Here is a 4,336-nt window from a genome sequence, read left to right as displayed (position 1 = left end):
TATTATTTCTTTTATACTCGGCATGAAACCAATCCACCTTCAAAACCACCTACCAAAAAGTACGAATCAAAACTTTAAGATAATGTATAGCTTCAAGAAATCTAGATGTCATTGATACATGAAAAGAGATTTCATTAACCTGCTTGAAGATACGATACGATATTTCGTAAATACCAACTATGGTTCCCACGTAACCAAGTTCACTATCGACAAGATTTGTGTCTCTTGAACTTGCACGTGATAATTGCTTGAAAGAGGCAACAATGCAAGAATCTTGAGTGAGACGTAAGTCATTGATAGATTTTATCCGAAGATGTTGTCCATAAGCCCATATGTTGGTATACATTCAAGCCTAGACCAATAAGTAAATTAAAAATATTAAAAAAAGGGAATTTTTCTTGTTTAGTTCACAGTTTTCAAAACCCAGAAAGTTACTTGTCTTTCACACCACCAGACAATACCTCGTTTGACATGGTAGAAGAATACTCATTTGTCCATACGCGTGGAGATTCCTCATCTGTTTTCTCAAGGTATTCACAAATGTAATACATGCATTTTTCAAGCATCCATCCCTCCGCCATAGAACCCTCTGGTCTTGCTTTTTGACGTACATAACCTTTCAATACTCCCATAAATCTCTCAGTCCAAAACATCCATCGAGTGCTTACAACACCAGCGAGCTCTATCTCGTCCACAAGATGGATTAAAAGATGAACCTGTGTATCAAAAAAGGAGGTTGGAAGTTCCTTCTCCATTAGACAAAGAAGCTCAATACATTCATGCTTCTTTTGTGGAATTGGCCCTTTGTCAATCTCTTTAGAGTAATCCATCTATCAATAAAAGAAAGAAGATATTAGAGATGTTTTTGAATTAGAAAGATATCAAGTTAAATTTATTACTAAAAGTTAATGAGCGATAAATACCTTGTAGTGATCCAAGGCGATATATGATATCTCAAACTCCTTTTGTAGTACATCCATCAATAACAAGAGGTAGAACATGCTAAATACACGATTAATCCAATCAACAAAACATGAGCAAAAAATACTTACAAAGATCAAGATAGATTTACCTTCATAAAATTATGCCAGCCATGTGTTTTTAAACCAGACAAGCTCTTGTCATCAAGAGTGAACATGTTGCGACAAGATGCTCCATATTCTATAGGAGTATAAATCAACTAAATCCTCCTGTTGATAGTTTTTCAACTCTTCTATTGTGAGCACCCATGGGGCACGCTCATAGGTTGTCTCATGTTGAGTTTCGTGGCCATAGGTTAGGCTTTGAGTTTTGATCCTTTAAGTCATTTCTCGACTATGTCTTTCAATCCAATGAGGTGTTGCCATAATGAATGACCAAGGTTCTTGAATATACTCATAGGATCAAGAAGATGACAAGTCTTTAAATCCTTCCAATATTCCAAAGTATACCATATTGAAGGACTTTGAGCTAGAGAACATTTTCCTTGGGCTCGCACCTTCACATCGTCGTCATCATCGCCGCTTATTATCTCTGATTCAGGATCAATAACGGGTCCAACAATCCACTTTAAATACCAATCCATTGGTGTCATTGATATTGGACATCTCCCTTCTTCTACCTTTCCATTAAAATGTATGGTTTGCCTTCTGTTTCTTAGATGATGATCTTCAGGTAAAAATCGTCTATGTCAAAGATATATATTTTTGTTGAGGTTTTTACTATAAATAGATCTCAACCAATCACCACAATGAGAAAAATCTTTGTAACCCTTGGTAGATATCCCTACATGGAAAACATAACAAAGATGATTAGCTCAATGAACACCATACAAACGTATGAGACAATGTATATATTTAAAGCATTTACCTGAGCAAAAACCATATCCTGGAAAGTCGTGGATAGTCCATGCTACAATTCCACGAACAATGAATTGTCTTTGACCAATGCTTTTGGACATATCCATGACATCAATCCCTCTCCACAAATCTTGGAGATCCTCAATGAGAGGGGCCAAATAAACATTCAGGTCTTTAACTTGTCGTTTTCATGGAATTAAGAGTGAGAGCATTAAATGCTCTTTCTTAATGCTGAGATATGGGGGTAGATTATAGTTAATAACTACCACTAGCCATGTAGACCATTTACTTGATCTAATCAAAAATGGATTCACACCATCTAATGCTACACCCATCTTTAAATTGCATGGTTCTTTTGCAAAATTTGACCATAGCATATCAATATGCTCAAATGAAGGACAATCCAATGGAATTTGCATTACTCCATCTTTACTCTTGTGCTCCGCTCCCCATGTCATAAGCTTAGATAATTCGGGACTTTGGAACATATGTTTTATACGTGGATCCAAGGGAAAATGTCTCATTATCTTTTTAGTGACCTTACCTTTCTCCTCTTTATAACGTGTGTTTGACATTTTGGGCATGTCATACTGTTCTTGTACTGATCTCTATATAAAATGCAATCGTTGGGACATGCATGTATAGAAGAATAGTCAAGTCCAAGACTACTTATCATCTTCTTCACCTCATCATGTTATGCAGGAAGGGAATTGCTTGTCGGTAAGAAATTTTGAGAGAGTAGACTTAAAATATGATTAATAACAAGCAAAGATGTTTAGAATGTAGCAAAAAGAATATGCTAGATTGTTACATACTTCAATAGTGTTGAAACGGATACATTACTCCATCCAAAACAATTTTGAAGATAAGAATAAGTAAGCTTGCATTTCATCGTGTCAGTTGACTTCCTGTACAGATACGCTTTAGAGCTTCCTCTCAAAGATACTTCTCATTTTTAGGAATATTGCTCGCACTATCATTTCGATACCAATCCTCAATGAAATCAGCCATGCCATCTTCATTATCAAAGACATCATCACACCCATTAAAGTCCTTAGAATATTGTTCCTTTAGCCTTGCATACGTATTAGGATCACTCTTGCGTAGGATTCTCATGCACTCTATTGATCATGACATGTGAGATATATCATGTGAATATTGATTTGTGGCATAATCAATGTCATAATCTGGAATCTGCATATTTGAAGGTAAAGAAGATTGTATCAATAGCATGCTTGCATATTAAAGGAGAGAGAGATGCGCATAGAATTCAATAATTACCACTGTTTTTGGAATTGAAACACAATTTGTTGCACATATACAAAACATTTAGATACAATAAAAGACGATTATCAAATTAAATTAGAGACAATAGAGAATGTACAGCAAATTAAAGTGTAGAACTAGGGTACAAGATTTCAAAATAACATCAAGAATTGTATACAATGAAACTATCAATCCTCATCTATTAAGGGTGCTCGTGGAGGTCTACGCCATCCATAATTCACCAGCAATTCATCTCCAGCACGTAATGATCTAATAGAATTGACAACTATGTATCTTGGTACATCCCTACTCATATGTCCTGATTCATGACTATTCTCACACTCCACAAATGTGCAATTGGTTCTTGCACTCACTCCTTGACTACTATTGATTAAACCTGCTATGTTTCCTTGAGATTAAGGTCTTCCGTCAACATAGAGTCTTTTTCCTTCTACATGTGTAATCCCTCTATAGAAAGAGAGGCTGCATTGAGACATAACCCATAAGTACTCATGCTTTGAATGTAGCGAGTAAGCCGATGCCATGGACCCCATCTATATATAGGTCCACAAAAAGACATAAGGGTGACCTTTGAATGAGGGGGCACATGCAAATCCTGTGAAATAAAGAGGCCTCGTCCTGCTCCAATGATGGTGGATGGAGAAATCATGTAGCGACTACCCCAAAAGCTAAAAACCTCTCCATCTAAAGGAAGTAAGCTTCTTTACCATCCTCCGTATCATCTTTGATCGTACGTCTGTACTAGAGTACACAAACGAGTAGGCAACGGATAATCTCCATCCGTCTCAGCTTCCAAACGAGGAGGTAGAGTATGTTGAGAAACCTCAAGTTGCAACTGACAAATGGTTTGTCCATGCCGTGTGCGAGGGACATGTGCACCACTGATAGTTAAGTCATCCTCACCAATCAATTGAAGATACCTACATATATTATATGGTTGCATTATACATATAACCTTTGATTAATAAAATATTCAATAATAAATCTAAGAGAGATCAATCACATGCCATAGGTTGATGTCGCTCCTCAGATGGTGGTGCTCGCTCAAAAGTACCATAAGTCGTCTGATGTGAAAAGCACTCTCGCAGTGGCCTTCGATACGTGCCACAACAACGAGTGCACCAACATATAATAGACTCATCATAGTAGAAATCATTGTAAACCGGTTCATGTGCAATATTGGAACTCTGTGCACCCTGGCCACCACTAGT

The 4,336-nt window shown here is 36.9% G+C and overlaps 1 pseudogene; it reads right to left on the bottom strand.

Annotated features, from left to right (window-relative positions):
* Window positions 1-3,292: 3,292 nt before the first annotated feature.
* On the bottom strand, window positions 3,293-3,774 carry LOC147423220 (uncharacterized; annotated as a pseudogene).
* Window positions 3,775-4,336: the final 562 nt, after the last annotated feature.

Source organism: Adiantum capillus-veneris, chromosome 26, assembly GCF_014529385.1.
Source record: "Adiantum capillus-veneris isolate H3 chromosome 26, ASM1452938v2, whole genome shotgun sequence".
In the NCBI taxonomy this organism is placed as follows: domain Eukaryota; kingdom Viridiplantae; phylum Streptophyta; class Polypodiopsida; order Polypodiales; family Pteridaceae; genus Adiantum; species Adiantum capillus-veneris.
Note: the sequence above shows the minus strand (reverse complement) of the source record. Positions and strands in the feature narration are given on the sequence as shown.